At 35.9% G+C, this 19,115-nt stretch overlaps 1 long non-coding RNA gene across 1 annotated transcript in view; it reads left to right on the top strand.

The window, feature by feature from the left end:
• The window catches only part of LOC127561903 (uncharacterized), a 184,146-nt gene extending 166,523 nt beyond the window's left edge, over positions 1–17,623 (top strand). The window contains exon 4 of the long non-coding RNA XR_007953569.1: positions 12,967–17,623. This is a non-coding gene — a long non-coding RNA (uncharacterized LOC127561903). The remainder of the gene's footprint in view (positions 1–12,966) is intronic.
• Positions 17,624–19,115: the final 1,492 nt, after the last annotated feature.

Raw genomic sequence — 19,115 nt, 5'->3', positions numbered from 1 at the left:
CTTCTTCCCCCCACCCTCTCTCCCAGATGGCAGGTTGACCAATACATGTTAAATATGTTAAAGTATAAATTAAATACAATATAAGTATACATGTCCAAACAGTTATTTTGCTGTACAAAAAGAATTGGACTCTGAAATAGTGTACAATTAGCCTGTGAAGGAAATAAAAAATACAGATGGACAAAAATAGAGGGATTGGGAATTCTATGTAATAGTTCTTAGTCATCTCCCAGAGTTCTTTTGCTGGATGTAGCTGGTTCAATTCATTACTGCTCTATTGGAACTGATTTGGTTCATATCATTGTTGAAAATGGCCAGGTCCGGCAGAGATTCCAAACATGGCTACCATGTGAGGACCCTCTGTCCACTGGACCCTCTGTCCAGTGCCCTCCTTATCTCTACCTTCGCCTATATTTTAACTTTGCTTACCCAATAATAAACCTCTTTTATCAATCTAAAAAAAAAATGGCCAGATCCATCAGAATTGATCATCATATAGTATTGTTGTTGAAGTATATAATGATCTCCTGGTCCTGCTCATTTCACTCAGCATCAGTTCATGTAAGTCTCTCCAGGCCTCTCTGAAATCATCCTGCTGGCCATTTCTTACCGAACAATAATATTCCATAGCATTCATATACCACAATTTATTCAGCCATTCTCCAACTGATGGGCATTCAGTTTCTGGCCACTACAAAGAGGGTTGCCACAAACATTCTTGCACATATAGGTCCCTTTCCCTTCTTAAAAATTTCTTTGGGATAAAAGTTCAGTAGTAACACTGCTGGATCAAAGGATCTGGATGCACAGTTTGATAACTTTTTGATCATAGTTCCAAATCGCTCTCCAGAATGGCTAGATATGTTCACAATTCCACCAACAATGTATTATTGTCCCAATTTTCCCACATCCCCTCCAACATTCCACATTATCTTTCCCTGTCATTCTAGCCAATCGGACAGGTGTGTAGTGGTATCTCAGAGTTGTCTTAATTTGCATTTCTCTGATTCATAATGACTTGGAGCATCTTTTCATATGGCTAGAAATAGTTTCAATTTCTTCATCTGAGAATTATATGTTCATATCCTTTGACCATTTATCAATTGGAGAATGGCTTGATTTCTTACAAATTAGAGTCAATTCTCTATATATTTTGGAAATGAGGCCTTTATCAGAACCTTTGACTGTAAAAATGTTTTCCTAGTTTATTGTTTCCCTTCTAATCTTGTCTGCATTAGTTTTGTTTGTACAAAAACTTTTCAATTTGATATAATCAAAATTTTCTATTTTGTGATCAGTAATAATCTCTAGTTCATCTTTGGTCATAAATTCCTTCCTCTTCCATAGGTCTGAGAGGTAAACTATCCTATGTTCCTCTAACTTATTTATAATTTCATTCTTTATGCCTAGGTCATGAACCCATTTTGACCTTATCTTGGTGTAAAAACAACCCTATTTTTGTCATTGTATTCTTTAAGATTTTTTTTCTCAGGATTAGGAAGAATCATAGGACTAAGCCATATATTAAAGCACTAGCTCTAGGTAAAAGGGCTTGGATTCAAATCTTGCCTCTGACATTAACTATATTATCTTATTCTTCCATGGACTTTATTTTCCTCATCTGTAATATGAGGGGGTTGGACTTTCGTTCTATGATCCTATTATCTAGTTCTATTAAGGCCTAGACGAATAAGTGACTGATATACATTTTATACTGAACTATCTGAGGACATTTATGCATTGTGAGTATTCCCTATCCCCTCCAGAGCAGAATGTAAATTTCTTGAGGGAGTGAACTTTTTCCTTTAAAAAAATTAATAAAGAAATTACTTACAAAGCCTCCCCCCCCAAAAAAAAAAAAACACTTTGATATACAAAGAACAGAACACAGATTTCTTGGTTTAAATAGAATTTATGAGAGGGAGAAAAAGAAGAGGAGAAGAGAGAGAGAGACAGAGACAGACAGAGAACCAGAAATAGAATAGATTCAGATATAGATACTGATAAACAGGGAGAGAGAGACAGAGACAGAGAAACAGAGACAGAGAGAGTGACAAAGAGTCAGAGACAGAGAGACAGAAACAGAGAGAGACAGAGACAAAGACAGAGAGAAGGGGAGGGAGAGGAAGAAGGAGAGGGAGAGAGAAAATTAATTTAGCTAACAATCAGTAAAAACAGGAATGAAGGAATGGAACATAGGATAGCTAAATAGGGATAAAATAGAGAGAAGAGGACAAGAGAATGTGGGATGGGGGGAGAAGGGGTCTACTAGAACTTTTCAATTCCCAATGTCATATAGGATCTCCTATTTAAAATAGAAAGATAGACAGATAGATATTTAGAGCTTGAAGGGGCCTTTAAAAATGTCATCTAAACCAAGCTATCTCATTTTATAGATGAAGAAACAGAACCAGAAAGTTTAAATAGCTTTTCCAATATCATACAAGTAGTTAAGTGATAGAAATGAATTTTAAAATGGTGTCCTGAAACTCTATATCTAGCACACATCTTATGGTGCCCCTGCCAGAACATGAAACAATATTTTTAGAAAAGTATAAGAAATCATGGGCCAATAGTCATAAATAAAAACATATACTCTTACCTCAAAGAAAATTAGAAAATGAGGCCCAATGTGAAATTAGTTTCATAATATCAAGACCTGATTAAATCATCCTATTTTCACATATATAGTAAAAGTGCTGAGAACAGTTGTTTTTCCATTTGTCTTGTTCATCCACCTTCCCTGTTGCTTTTCCCATTGGCAAATTGGGCAGGGAAATGACTACTTTCCTTGGGGTTTTACAGATAAGCCTAAGGAGTTGGAGTTTCTAATACTATCAACTACAAACTCCCAACAAATGTGCTTTCTCTAATATGGATTAATTAGTTAACATATCCTCAATATAAACCAGTTGATATTAATTGGCTGTCAGAAAATGACATTAACTAAAAATGTGTAACAAGGACCAAAATACAAAAACACCCCTCAACCTCCTTCTTTCTGCATCTTTTCTGTACTTCCTCCATCCCTGAGGAAAGGATTCAAATTTAATGTAGCCTTTTCCCCCAATAAAGAACATATTCCTTGTCCTGAACATATACAAAGTCTATCACCAAGAAGAATGGGCTCTCACTGAAAACCTAAGAGTTACTGAAACACATAGGGAATAAATATAGCTGAGAAATGCCTCTTAGCTCTGGAATTGCTTTTCTCCCTTCATGAAATCTTCACTAAGTTCACTTCTGGGCATTATACAGCTAATAGACAAATTGTTCTCTTAGTCATCTGGGATAGCTCTTTGCTGGGTTGGGTCCAGCAGGTCACTTGATTGCTGCAGCTACCAGTAGATTCTATTACTAACTTCAGTTGCTAGACTTTTGATGGCATTCCCAATATTTCAAAGCTCACAAGGTCATAACTTGGTCAATTTCGTCTCCAAATATTCAATTAACTATGATCAAGAAAGAATAAATGGGAGAAAAAGAAACAAAAAGAACCATGTATTCATGGCAATGTGGAGGTGGGGATATAAGCAACTTTGACTGTTGCTCCTCCTCCTGTTTGAAAGCTCATAATTATTTCAAAAGTCTCCTTACACCAAAGCTGCCAGGCAAGAGGTGAATAGATCTTAAACTTTTGTATGCAAACTCAGCTCTAGCTCAGTCTCTAATGAGTCATTGGTTGGTCCTTATGGTTCCTCAGAAAACCAGAAGACATTTTCTCACCATACAGCATGCCAACAGAAAAAAGTCAGAGAATATCTATGCTTGCTCTAAAGTAAGGGGAAGGCATTTTCAGTCAAAATGACTGTTTAGTAGAGTAAGACTGCTAGCTGCCATGTAAATTGTCACCAAAATAAATATTGATCAAGAAATATAAATAGAAAATAGAATAAGTGAATATTTTCATTTCAGAATTGCACAAAAAGTTAGACATCAAAGAATGGGCAAGAAGAGAAACTGTTTCCTCAATATTTACACTATACAAACAAACACACCATTAGAACTCCAAAATGACCAAAAACCATTCAGAAACATATGCAATTCTGTGTCCAGTAGCAGCAAGAAACAGAAGCTCACCTCAGCTTTTTTCCTCATCTGCAAAATGGGAATAATAATGCTTATAGCATCTATCTCATAGAACTTTTGTGAGGAGCTTTCAAAAGGGTTTTGTAAACTCTGAAGAGCTATATAAATGCCGGTTTTTATTATTTTCTTTCTGAGCTGCTAACCAAGCTTCATTGATCAAAAAAAAGGTATGTGTATATAAAAAGACCTGATTAATAGTTATCATTTCTGCAGGGGAATTCTCAGCCCATTTATTCTATGATTATATGAAATTGGAAATAGAAAAGGCATTTCGGCTGATCTTTCTGCTAAGATGATTTCTGTGACATATTTTATTGCTTCTTTTGGTTCACTTTTAAAAGACTTGAGAGATATGTTTTCTACTTCTTCCCCTTGGACAGAATTCAAATTCCTTTAGGAAATTTTGTCAATGGTGTAAAGAGTGAGATGTTAAAAGAAATATGTTCTGCTCCCATTTCTTAGTAAAACACTGCAGAAAGAGTAGTGGGAGCAGTAAAGAGGAAAGAATATTGGCTCTGAAAGTCAGATGATGAGTTCAAACCTGGTTCTTACGTACTCTACCTGTATACCACTAGGCATCCATTTTTTCAACTATAAAATTAGTAGGTTTGGATTAGCTGGTGGGAACCCACTCAGCTCTAGACCTAGGCTCCAAGGATCCTAGTCTTGGAATCTTGAAATAGAAATAATAATAGTTGCAAAAATTAACTCAGAGTTTTCTGAGGAAAATGTAGACCTGTATTTCAGTCAATCAGTAGTCATTCATTAGGCATCTTATAGTGTATACCAATTATTATTCTATGTTCTGGAGTCACAAAGAAAAGAAAAAAACAGTTCCTGCTCTCAAGAAGCTCTCATTCTAATGCTGTAGACAGATAAATAATTAGGCACACACTGAATGCAATGCAATAACAGGGGAAAGTACTTGTAGTAGGGGGACAAGGAAAGACCTCTTGCAGAAGGTCTTTGACCTCAGAAGATTTGAGCCACATCTTAAATATTGAAATGAGGAGGGAGAGATTGCAGATATGAAGGAAAGCCAGGACAAAGGAAAGGAAGAAGAAAATGTGAGTTCTGTGTGAGGAACAGAAAACAGATTGATAGAGCTATATCAGAGTATTCGAGAAGGGAGAAGAATAAAGTGTAAGAATATTGGAAGGCAGAAAAGGGTGTCAGTTTGTGAAAAAATTTTAATAGCAAATAGCAAAATTTATATTTTATCTTGGAAGGAAACTATCATGTTGAATTTAAGAGAATCATTCTATCTTAATTAAACATTCATTCATATTATCATAAACATGACAATTCAAGATATTATTGGTAGTTTGGATGAGAGATGGAAAAACATACAAGTTAGGATGCCTGCCCTCAAAGAGTCCATAATAATGATAAGGAAACAAGGTATATATGTAAAAAAAAAAAAAGTATAAGTTTAATACATGATGTGTCCTACAAAAATGAAATGAAACTTTCCTTTTTCTCTTGGTGAGGAAGGGAATGACAGATTTGTTGCAGAGTTGTGAAAAGCTGGTAATGTGTTCAGCTGACTGTTTTTGCTGGTTTTGTTTGTTTTATTTAGAGGTTTTTCTGCTTCTCTCCTCCATCATTGCAAGCTAAGATTTGTTGTTTGTCCTTCATTCTCAAAGAACAACATGACGTCAGGGAAGTGAAGGTATGACATGCAAGTGTATCAGATTTACATAAGAGAGGGCTGTACAACCGGCTCCGGTTGCCAGATATAAATCAGGATCCAGGAGATGCCCCTGGATGCAGTGGGAGATGTTGTTCTTTTTAAACTAAGGTCTAATAGGTCCCAGTTTGACTGAGGCAATGCCCAATCACTGATTAAGTCTAGATAAAAAAAAAATGAGGCAGAAAAAGGACTCTTTTCCCTAGTCAAGATGACCCTGAGGAAGTCACTTGACCTTGTTTGCCTCAGTTTTCTCATCTGTAAATTGAGCCGAAGCAAACCATTCCAGTATGTTTGCCCCAACTAAAAACCCAAATAGAATCACAAAGAGTCAAACATGACTGAAACAACTGAATAACAAGAGGATTCACTGGGGTGGGAGGAGCAGGAAGTTTGTAATTGGAAATGAATGTGGCATAAAAACAAAATACTAAAGTACAATTTTTAAAAGCAGGGCAAAGTGTTACAAGAGTTCAAGGGAGAGAAAGTTTACTTTCAATTTGACTGATGAATAAAATAATATAGCAATAATAGTATGATAACAATATAGTATCATAGCAATTAACTCACATTCATATAGGACTTTAAGGTTTACAAAGTACTTGACATCAATCATTTCATTGGTAATATAATCCCTCACTTTTCAGATAAGGAAACTGAGTCAGGGAGATGAGTGACTTATTCAGGTTTGGGAGGATGATAGCCTAGGTCTTCCTGACTCAATCTAGTATTCTCTCCATTACAGTTTGATGACATTTGACATGGACTCTAAGAGGAATAGACTAACAGGAATAGAGAAAGTGTTTCAGATGCAATTAAGGATATTAGCAAAGGTCAGGAGAGCTATAGGAAGTATGTATATGTATGAAAAATTTTCTCCCCTACTTAAAGTGTCCCACTAGTGTACATTTTCACTGCTGCAAATTTAGATGGTTGTGACTGAAGCTGAGAGGTTAACTTTATGCTACAAAAAGTGGACAATATCTGGAGTTTAAAATCAGATTGTGAAGGCTAAACTGAATAGGATATATTTATTTTTCTTTCAATGGAATCAATGAAGGGTTCTAAGCAGGAAAATAACATAACCAAGAAGATACTTCAGAAAGATTAATCTGGCAATTGTCTATAGCAGGGGTATCTGCTGAAATACTACCGGCAATAAAACCAGCTGTCATTTCTATAATCCTTTTAAAGGTCCTACAAAGAGGATAAGCAATTTCCTCAGGGTCATTCAGCTCATAATATGTTAGAGCTAAAATTCAGAGTTAGGACTCAATCTAACTCCCAGTACACTGTTCTTTCATGGTTATATCTAAGCACGCTACAATAATGTGGCAAAATTGGTGTAATATATGGAGGCAGAAAGAAAACTTTCAATATCCTCAAAAAATCGAATGTGAAGAATAAGTCTCATGGAAGACACCAAGAAGTGCCAACAAGTACTGTCATGTGATGACCTCTCAAAGGAAAAGTCAGGAGAATATCTCTGTGTCATAAAATTGTCCATCTCCCATTCTCAATCACACCCATAGAAATTTGCAAAAATGATAATATACACCAGTGGTGCACTTTAAGGTGACGAGATTCCCTGGCTCCAATTATCAAGCAACTTCACACCAAATATGTCTCTTCTATGGATTAATTGCTCTATGGTCCTGTGTGACTGCTCCTCTGAGATCAGTCTGTCACATTAATGGACCCTTTAAAATAAGTTCTCATGTTGCTAAATGTTTCTCATAACAGAATTTCATATATTTTTGGTTTGAATCAGCAATAGCTTTTATGCAATTACCAAGGATTTTCAAGAGGTTTCAAGATTGAAAGTAAGGAGAAATGTTTTATCAGCAGAGTTTTACCTGGAGTGGACAAAATTCTTTTAAACATGCTTTGGGGAAATTAACTACCTCTTTACTCTTTTTTTCTCTTTTTTTCCTATACACAGAAGAGTTAACAATAAAGGAGAAAATATTAAATATGTTAAATATATGTATACTAAATATTATGTGCTAAATATTCCATTAATGTGAAAATTATCTGCCTCATATATCACTGAAGCTCTTATAGGCTATTCTGAACCATAACTCTTGTATCCTAACACACTGTGTATCTTTGTGTGCATGTGTTGTGTTTCCTGGACTTCAAAATCTAGGATCTGTCCTCAATTATTTTTGTATCTTCCCTAAGGTCTAAAACAGTGCTTGGGTGTAATTTTTAATGAATGGTTGTTGAACAAATGAATAATTATTCACTAGACATTACTGAATAAATGAAATAACATTTATTAAGTGTCTAATAGATGTCATGTTATGTGCAAAATTTCTGGGAATGATAGTAAAAAAAAAAAAAAAAATTGGGCAGACCCTGCCTTTAAGGGCTGACTTTACACTCTAAACATATAAAGGAAGAAAACACATATAGGAGAATGGCAGTCTGGGGAGGGAATTTAGTTCTGAAGGAAGTGATAGGGCAGTCAATTTCTATGCCTTTTACAGAAATGGATGAATTTGTTAGTTTTTCAAGAGCAATAAGTGGAAAGTTGGGAAAGTTGGGAAAGATGGGGGAAGGTCTGTATGCTACACAATAAGGGTACGTGGTAATATGTCTAATGGATGATTGGGTGGGATATAAACTGAACTGTTGGACTGACTAAATATAGTAGGTTAAAATCTAGTTCTTACACATGAATTCCTTGTGTTTCAAGAGCAACAGGTGAAAAGTTGGGGAAGATGGGGGAAGGTTTGTATGTTACACAGTGAGGGCAGATGGCAAGATGTCTGATGGATATCTGAGTAGGATGTGAAGTATACTGTTGGGCTGATTAGATATTGTAGAGAACCTAAATTTTGAATAGGTGCACTTGAATCAGACAACCAAGCACTTAAGGCTAATTACCTTTTCGTTATGAGATAATGGCTCTATTAGCATATGTTTGGATAAATGGCTCTTCTCACAGTTGATGCTGTTTGGTGTTAAGATAATTATAGGAAAGGATTAGAGGGTGGGGTGAGACAGGAGGAAGAGGAGAGAGGTTGGTGACTTTAGACTTGAGAATCCAAGATACATCATTGGTAAGCTTCATGGCAGTTTGTCTGACTCCTTCACTTCTCCCCCTAACGACCCAAGGATTCTAATTTATCCTGACTCTGGCTGACTCCAATGTCCTCCAAGGAACTAGCTCATGCTTCACAAAATAGAGTGGGTTAAAATCTAATTCTTACAAGAATTTGGACTTATTCACCAATCAGAATAGGTCAAATCCTCAAACAAAATTTATCTTATCAATAAAGCCTTTACTTTTCTTCCTTTCCTTTCACCCTGGCCATATCTGTTATTTCTAATAGCTTTTTAATAGACTCTCTGGGGTTCTCTAGTTATACCATCATATCATTTGCAAAGAGTGATAGTTTGGTTTCCTCACTGCCTACTCTAATTCCTTTAATCTCTTTCTCGACTCTTATTGCAGAGGCTAGTGTTTCTAATACAATATTGAATAATAATGGTGATAGTGGGCAACCTTGCTTCACTCCAGATCTTACTGGGAAAGGTTCCAGTTTTTCCCCATTGCATATGATGCTTACTGACGGTTTTAAATACATGCTTCTGACTATTTTAAGGAAAAGTCCATTTATTACTATCCTCTCGAGTGTTTTTATTAGGAATGAATATTGCATTTTATCAAATGCTTTTTCTGCATCTATTGAGATGATCATATGGTTTTTGTTTGGTTGGTTATTGATATAGTCAATTATGCTAATAGTTTTCCTAATATTGAACAAGCCCTGCATTCCTGGTATAAATCCTACTTGGTCATAGTGTATTATCCTGGATATGATTTTCTGTAATCTTTTGGCTAATATTTTATTTAAGATTTTAGCATCAATATTCATTAGGGAGATTGGTCTATAATTTTCTCTCTCTGTTTTCAGCCTACCTGGTTTAGGTATCAGTACCATGTCTGTGACGTAAAAGGAGTTTGGTAGGACTCCTTCAATCCCAATTTTTTTCAAATGGTTTATATAGCATTGGAGTTAATTGTTTTTAAATGTTTGGTAGAATTCACATGTAAATCCATCTGATCTTGGGGATTTTTTCTTAGGGAGTTGGTTAATAGCTTGTTCTATTTCTTTTTCTGAGATGGGACTGTTTAGGATATTTACTTCTTCCTCTGTTAGTTTGGGCAAGCTATATTTTTGAAGGTATTCTTCCATTTAAGTTTTCAAATTTATTGACATAAAGTTGGGCAAAGTAACTCCTAATTATTGCTCTAATTTCCTCTTTGTTAGTGGCGAGTTCTCCCTTTTCATTTTTAAGACTAACAATTTGATTTTCCTCTTTCCTTTTTTAAAATCAGATTTACTAAGGGTTTGTCTATTTTGTTGGTTTTTTCATAGAACCAACTCTTAGTTTTAGTAATTAATTCAGTAGTTTTTTTTATTTTCAATTTTATTGATCTCTCTTTTTATTTTCAGAATTTCAAGTTTAGTATTTGACTGGGGGTTTTTAATTTATTCTTTTTCTAGAATTTTTAGTTGCAAGCCCAATTCATTAACCTTCTCTTTCTCTATTTTATAAAAATAGGCCTCTAGAGATATGAAATTTCCCCTTATTATTGCTTTGGCTGCATCCCATACATTTTGGTATGATGTCTCATTATTGTCGTTTTCTTGGGTGAAGTTATTAATTATGTCTATGATTTGCTGTTTCACCCAATCATTCTTTAGTATGAGATTATTTAGTTTCCAATTATTTTTCGGTCTACTTTCCCCTGGCTTTTTGTTGAATGTAATTTTCATTGCATCGTAGTCTGAAAAGGATGCATTTACTATTTCTGCCTTACTGCATTTGAATTTGAGATTTTTATGTCCTAATATATGGTCAATTTTTGTATAGGTTCCATGAACTGCTGAAAAGAAAGTATACTCCTTTCTGTCTTCATTTCGTTTTTTCCAGAGATCTATCATATCTAATTTTTCTAGTATTCTATTTACCTCTTTGACTTCTTTCTTATTTATTTTGTGGTTTGATTTATCTAATTCTGAGAGTGCAAGGTTGAGATCTCCCACTATTATCGTTTTGCTGTCTATTTGTTCTTGCAGTTCTCTTAATTTCTCTTTTAAGAATTTAGATGCTACACCACTTGGTGCATATATATTTAATATTGATATTGCTTCATTATCTATGCTACCCTTTAGCAAGATATAGTGCTCTTTCTTATCTCTTTTAATTAGATCAATTTTTGCTTTGGCTTGATCTGAGATCAGGATGGCTACTCCTACCTTTTTGACTTCACCTGAAACATAGTAGATTTTGCTCCAACCTTTTATCTTTACTCTGCATGTATCTCCTTGCTTCAGGTATGTTTCCTGTAAACAACATATTGTAGGATTCTGGCTTTTAATCCATTTTGCTAACCGCTTCCTCTGTATGGGGGAGTTTACCCCGTTCACATTTATGGTTAAAATTACCAGTTCTGTATTACTTGCCATGTTGTTAACCCCTGTTTATGCTTTTCTCCCTTCTTTTCCCCTTACCCTCCTTCCCAGTATTAAGCTTGTGAGCACCACTTGCTTCTTACAGCTCTCCCTTTTTAGTATCCCTCCCCCCACCTTAAAGTTCCTCCCCATATCTTACTCCTTTCCCTCACAGTTTCCATATTCCCTTCCACTTAGCTTATTCCTTCCCTTTTCACTTTTCCCTTCTCACTTTTCAATGAGGTGGGAGAAGTTTCACCATAAATTGAATATGTCTAAAATGTTTCTCTTAAAGCGAATTCTGATGGCAGTTAGATACCCACTATATTCATCCCCCTTCATTCTTTCTCTCAGGTATAATAGGTTTCCTTTGCCTCTTCCTGAGATGTAGTACCCCCACTTTACCCTTTTTCTGGTACAATGTCCTTTCCACCTCTAATTTCTAGAACAAGGTATACATGTATTCTTTATACATCTTTATAGCAGAAATATAGTTCCCAAGATTTCTTTTTTACCTTTTTAGGTTTCTCTTGAGTTCTATATTTGTAGAACAAACTTTTTGTTAAGTTCTGTTTTTTTCATCAAAAATAGGTGAAATTCGCTTATTTCGTTGAATGACCATCTTCTTCCCTGGAAAGAGATGCTTTCTGGCTGGGTAAGTTATTTTTGGTTGCATACCGAGTTCCTCAGCCTTTCAGAATACCATATTCCAGGCCCTTCTATCTTTTAATGTGGGTGCTGCTAGATCCTGGGTAATCCTTATTGTGGCTCCTCTTTTTCTAATTGTCCAATTGAGTTCTTTTGTTCTATGGAATTTTTTTCCATTTTGCCAATTGTGTTTTTTAGAGAGCTATTTTCTGTTTCCAGTTCACTAATTCTATTTTTCAAGGATTTGATTTCTTTATCCACTCTGTCTTTAAATGAGTGGGATGACTTCTCCAGACTCTCTTGCCAAGCCTCCCTCTCCCTTTTCCCATTTTTCTTCTAGCTCTCTTGTGAGAGCCTTTTTAATTTCTTCTATGAGATTCATCTGTGCTGAGGAATAGATGATCTCCTCCTTTGGGGATTCACCTGGAAACAGTCTGTTTTTAGTCTCCTCAGGGTTTAGAATCTGCTCTCTCTCCATATAGAAGCTGTCAATGGTTAAGGTCCTTTTCAATTTTTTGCTCATTTTGTCAGAGAAGAATCAAAGACAAACTAGCAAAGAAAAAAAAGAAAAAACCCCTAAATGGAATCTGCTTTTTTGGGGGGAGGGGCTGGATGATGTTACTGAGCTTCCTCTACAGACTGTGGGGGCAGCAGCGAGGTACTAGCAGGATTGTGCTGCGCTTGCGCTCTGAGACTCTGAGAGTGTGCTGAGACACTGTGGGGGTGGCCAGGTCCCGAGAAACTCCAGCTATTCCAGGTTGTATTCTTCACCACTACCACCCGCCCCCCACCAGTGTTTTTAGCTTCTCTGCTGGGCTACTGACTTGCTGTCAGGGCAAAGTATCCAATCCTATAGCAAAGTTTCCCCCTACCTCTCTCCCCTCCAGAGATGGCTGAGATCACACCCCACCCCACTCTAGTCTGCTCGGCTGTGAGCTGCCTCCCATGCTCTCGCTGCCACTACCTGCCCTCAGCCTGTGCCTGATCTAAAACTGTCCCCAACCTTTCCTGGCGAATTTCAAGGATGTCTTCTCTTGGTAACTATTTCTGTTTTTTTTTTTTTTACAGTCAAGCATTAATTCAGAGGCTTGTCATGAAATGGATTCTGAGAGAAAATGCGGAACTTACACAGCTGTGTGCCTCTTCTCCACCATCTTGGCCAAAAGTCCCCCATCCATATCTGTTATTTCATCACAGGATTAACTCCCTGGTATGGACATTCATTCCTTCCATCAATGTAGATCAGGAAGTCCTATAGTTTTAGAGTCATTTGGATTATTGAAAGTTAAGTGCCTTATCTATGGCCATACAACTGGTATATATGTCAGAGGCAAGACCTAAACATAGATCTTACTACCTCCAAGGCCAGTTTTCCATCTATATCCTCAGCTTACAAAAGTATTTAATGTGTTTTATTTCATTCATTCTTATAATATCCAAGAGTATTAAGAAGGGAAAGAGTATTTTCTGAACAAAAGATATTTATCAATTCTAAGTAAAAAACAAAAGGTACTAAGAACATCTGCAAATCTAAAGGCCAATAAGTAATAAAATCTTAAATACCCTATTGTATAGAACCAGCTAGATGAAAACCAGACCAACAAAAAATGAATTTAAAATAATATTGGTAATCTAAAGACCAGTGGCATTTATATAATTTAAGAAAAAATGTGATTAAAAAGATAAACTTTAGGAAATTATATAAAGTTTATCTTAAGATCTCCCAGAGATATAACTATTTAGGAAATCTCTATTTAAAATTCTGTACTAAAAGAAATGACAGCTAGTACATTGCATAGACTGGATTCAGACATCTTCCTGAGTTCAGATGTGAACCTCAAACACTTACTAGAGCTGTGTGACCACAGGGAAGTCATTTAAGTCTTTTTGCCTCAGTTTCCTCATTTGTAAAATGAGCTAGAGAAGAAAATGACAAACCACTCCAATGGAAATTCCCTCCCCAAGTTCCCATAAAGAACTTTAAAAGGATAACAAATAAACAGAGAAAATATTCATTTCCCATAGTAAAGTCCAAGATATTTATCCAATAATCTATTAGAGATTATGTTCTTTCATTCATGTAGTAATGTCCAGTGAGTGACTATTCATTTGTTCAACATCATTTATTAAAAATTACACCCAACGCACTGTTTTAGACTTTGAGGAAGATACAGATAACTAAGGTCAGATTCTAGATTTTGAAGTCTACTATTAGAAAACCAACACATTTTGCCAAGAAAACTCCAAATGGGGTCACAAAGACTCAGACATGACTAAAAAAGACTAAGCAAAACTCACAAAAAAAAAAAAAAAAAGAAATTGAGAAACTGATCCCCCTTTGGTAGTGGAAAATGTACTAGATTTGGAATCAAAGGACCTAAGTTGAATTTTGTATTTCCTATTTACTATGACCCTGGGCAAGTCACTTATGGAACTCAGTTTCCTCATTTATAAAAATAAAGGGGGTGGATTAGCTGATCTTTCAAACTAGCATCTATTTGAAGTATTACTTAGCACACCAAAAGCTTAAGGGATCTGCCAGAGGTCTCACTGCCAGTTTATGGGAGATAAGATTTGAACTTGACTTTTCCTGCCTCTAAGATCATGTTCTATCATTCTCTACATACTATTTCCACTATACAAGCATTCCTCTGTCATTAGGATATGCATGTTTTAAGATGCTCATTTTTCCAACAAGATTGGAAAATAGATTGTATTTCATTAAGAAAACCAGAGATAAACTCTAACCAGTGCTAAGTCCAGCTCTAAATCTATGATCCCATGAGTCTTGATGGATGTTCCTCATAAAGAACTTATAAAGGATAACAAATAGAAAAAGTATTCATTTCCCACAGTAAAGTCCAAGATATTTATCCAACAATAAATGTCATTTCAATATGAAGCTTTTCTTGGAGTTGGCTAGCAATTGATATTGCAGGACATGTGTTTTTAAGTAACAATTAAGATGCTTGAAGATGCTGTTATCATCTTCCATCAGTGGAAGCTTTCAGATGGCTATTTTAATGAATCCCCAGCTAGAGTGGGCTTCAGGATTTACTATGGATTCAAAGTGACACAGCCCATATTTAATCAGGGGATTTAAAAGCTGAATGCAAAAGAAAAATTCACTCTGTCCAAAACCAGTTTGGACTTATCACTGAGCAAAAGTTACATGTAAACAATAAAACTCAGGGGCAAGAGTCAAATCTGTCATATGCTGCTAAGGGAATTTAAACACCAAGCCATATGCTCTAAATGTTTTTCTGGCTGAACAGTGTAACTTCAGTCTTGTGCTTTCTTTGTTCATGCATATAATTTTCAGGCAAGCCCCAAGACCAGAGACTGCACCAAACTATAGAGAGTCATCTCAAAACCACTTTTTAAAAAATCTAAATTATTAAACAAATAGCTCTTTAATATTTTTTAAATTTTAATTTAAAATATGTGTTTACTAACTGGAGAGTACACCAATGTCCTGCCAGGAAACTGAATTGTTTCCATTTTAATTTTCTTAGGAAGATTCTGAAGATCACCCAGCAGCTTTGAAACAATTATTAAAAATAATTTGACAAGGCATAATACTTGTTATAATATGAAAATAGGAAAGCCATGGGTGTTCTAAGCACATAATTATAAACAAAACATTTATTACTTTTTTTTTTACTGGCCCATTGATTTCAGTAGTATAAAGAACTTATTCTGCCAGGATAGATTAGCAACTACTTTGCAACTTAAAGTCCTAGGTGTCAGGTTGGTAGAGCACTGAATCTGGAGACTAGAAGATCTGAATTCAAATCCAACTTCAGATCTTTACTAGTTATATGAGCTAAGCTAGTCATTTAGTTTCTGTTTGCCTCAATTTCCTCATCTGAAATTTGGGGATTAAAAAATTAGCCCCTACCTCTCAAGATCGTTGTGAGGATCAGATAAAATAATTGTAAAGACTCAGTTTCCACCACTACACACCTGTCAGATTGGCTAGAATGACAAGGAAAGATAATGGGGAATGTTGGAGGGGATGTGGGAAAACAGGGACACTGATACATTGTTGGTGGAATTGTGAACACATCCAGCCATTCTGGAGAGCAATTTGAAACTATGCTCAAAAAGTTATCAAACTATGCATACCCTTTGATCCAGCAGTATTTCTACTGGACTTATATCCCAAAGAGATACTAAAGAAAGGAAAGGGACCTGTATGTGCCAAAATGTTTGTGGCAGCCCTGTTTGTAGTGGCTAGAAACTGGAAAATGAAAGGATGTCCATCAATTGGAGAATGGTTGAGTAAATTGTGGTATATGAATGTTATGGAATATTATTGTTCTGTAAGGAATGACCAGTAGGATGAATACAGAGAGGACTGGCGAGACTTACATGAACTGATGCTGAGTGAAATGAGCAGAACCAGGAGATCATTATATACCCCAACAATGATACTGTTTGAGGATGTATTCTGATGGAAGTGGATCTCTTCAATAAAGAGAGCCTTAATTGATCAAAGATGGACAGAAGCAGCTACACCCAGAGAAAGAACACTGGGAAATGAATATAAACTGCTTGCATTTTTGTTTTTCTTTCTGGGTTATTTATACCTTCTGAATTCAATTCTCCCTGTGCAACAAGAAAACTGTCCGGTTTTGCACACATATATTGTATCTAGTATATACTGTAACCCATTCAACATGTAAAGGACTGCTTGCCATCTGGGGGAAGGGGTGGAGGGAGGGAGGGGAAAAATCAGAACAGAAGTGAATGCAAGGGAAAATGCTGTAAAAAATTGCCCTGGCATGCGTTCTATCAATAAAAAGTTATTAAAAATAAATAAATAAATAAAAAGACTCAGTTTCCTCATCTGTAAAATTCAGATAAAAATAGCACTTATCTCCCAGGGTTGTGGTGAGGATCAAAAGAAATAATTGTAAACTATTCAGGACAGCACTAAATAAAAGTGCCCTGTTGCTGTCATTGTTATTATAAAATAGTAATTATTAAAGAATTACCTAGTAAAATAAGAGCCTGCCTGGGGATGGGTAGTTATGCAGTGAACAAAGCAGTGGGTTTGAGGTCAAGAAGTCCTGAAGTCAAATGTGAGCTCAGAAATTTGCTAGCTGTGGGTCCTGGGCAAATCATTTAATCTCTGTTTGCCTCAATTCACTCATCCATAAAATAAAGATAATAACTGTACCTGTCTCAGAGGGTTGTTGTAAAGATCAAATAAGATATTTGTTAAGCATGAAAAATAATATCTGGCACACAGTAGACATTTAATAATTGTTCCTTTTCCCTCTCCACAGTCTTGCAGTCAGAATGCGTCAGAAGTAGAATTGGAATTCCAATCATCCCGATTTTAAGAACAGTGCTCTCATCTGCAACAGGGATGTCTTGTGTCTTGGGATATGCAAGTTTTAACATTCTAGTTAATACTAACAGATTTAGAAATAAGTTTTGAAAGAAATCACTCAACAAAATTCAGAAAGTATTGTTTTTGAAAGGTTATACTTCAGGAAAGAATTCAGAGAGACAGCAGGCAAATTTCCTGTTTTTTTAAATAAATGCATTATTATGCTCTTTGTTCAATGATGCTGATGCTAATGTGGAAAATAGCAGGGCATAATTTGTGACTCTCAACCAATAATAATATTAATAATAAACCTCTATATTGTACCTATAATATTGTACTAAGTACTTTAGTAATGGCCCAATTGGCCACTTCTGGTTGGGTCCCCCTTGGGACACTTAGAGGTTGTTGCTTTTCCCACAAATCTGGGAGGTATTTGCTACTATCATTCTCACTTTACAGATGAGAAAATGGAGAACTAGATTAAGTGACTTGCACAGGATCAAACAAGGCAGATCTAAACACAGACCTGCCTAACTCCAAGCCTGATGCTCTATTCACTATCACCATTTTCCCAAAAGAAAGTGGCTCTCTGGTCAGTGACTAAAGCTATTGTTCAAAGGGCTGTCATTCAGCCCTTTCAGTTACTTTCCCATTTATCATTATGAGCAAAATGGTAGCATCTTGGCTTGAAATGAACCACTTCCATCTTCAAATTCAGCTGCAGACATTTATTAGTTCTTTGACCTGGAAAAGGTCAATTCATTTCTTCTAGTCTCGATTTCTTCATTGATAAAATGGAGATAACAAAAACACCTACATCAGGACTGTTGGGGAGAATCCAATGAAATAATATATAACATGTTTTGCAATTACATAATACTACATAAATACTCTTATTAAACCTATCAGAATTAATGTTGTAGACTAAATGTTGTTACTAACTGGTTATTACACCAATGTCCCTGCCAGGAAACTGAATTGTTTCCATTTGAATTGTCTTAGGAAGATTCTGAAGATCACCCAGCAGAATAAAGTCCTTCACACAAAGTCTTTTCTCAAGTTAAACTGCCAAGTATTCAAACTCTGCTGCAGAAAATGCAACTAATGGGTTGGGCACATTGATCAAATACCAAGGGTACTGTACTCTAAAAGACTATTTCATAAAGAATTCATACAAGGAAGGCACTCCTTTGGTGGTCAAAAGAAATAATATAGAGAGACTTGAGGTCTCTAAAGAACTTTGGAATTTGTTTGTAGCCTGAGAAACACTGGCATAGAACCTTCCAGCATGGTGTGCCCACATCAAAGAAGGTACTTTGCTCTAGGAGCAAAGCAGAATTTTACCAGCTCAAAAGAAATGTGAGATGCATAATTTAGAAAATCTACCCCAAATGTTCACATGGACTATTTGTGCCCCATTTGTAGCTGTTGTTTTTCCTTCATTCTTAAAGAAAACCATGACACTAGGGAGGTAATACCATGACATTCAAATGAATTGGATTTAAGTGAGGAGTGTTATGCAAAGCCACCAGTCATACGATCTCCTCTGAAGCCATTTGGGTGTAGGAGCAAGATAGAAATCAGGACTACTGGAGATAATCCAACCCATCCATATCAGACCATTTCAAGCTTGTATAGGTTTGATCAGCCATAGTCAGTCACATACCTTGACTATCTTAGTGATATCATTTTGGTTCTTTTTGAGAACAAAAAATACCACCCAACCAATTAACTGCCTGGCCTTAAGAAAGTTACTTAAAACCACTAAACTTTGGTTTCCTCCTCTCTAAAATTGATCCCTTCTATCTAGAAACTCTTGATTCTTAGAATATAATTTTATTTTTCATATCTACATGCACTTGTGATTCCAGAAGCC

The sequence above is a fragment of the Antechinus flavipes genome, chromosome 4 (genome assembly GCF_016432865.1).
Source record: "Antechinus flavipes isolate AdamAnt ecotype Samford, QLD, Australia chromosome 4, AdamAnt_v2, whole genome shotgun sequence".
NCBI classification, from domain to species: Eukaryota; Metazoa; Chordata; class Mammalia; order Dasyuromorphia; family Dasyuridae; genus Antechinus; species Antechinus flavipes.
Note: the sequence above shows the minus strand (reverse complement) of the source record. Positions and strands in the feature narration are given on the sequence as shown.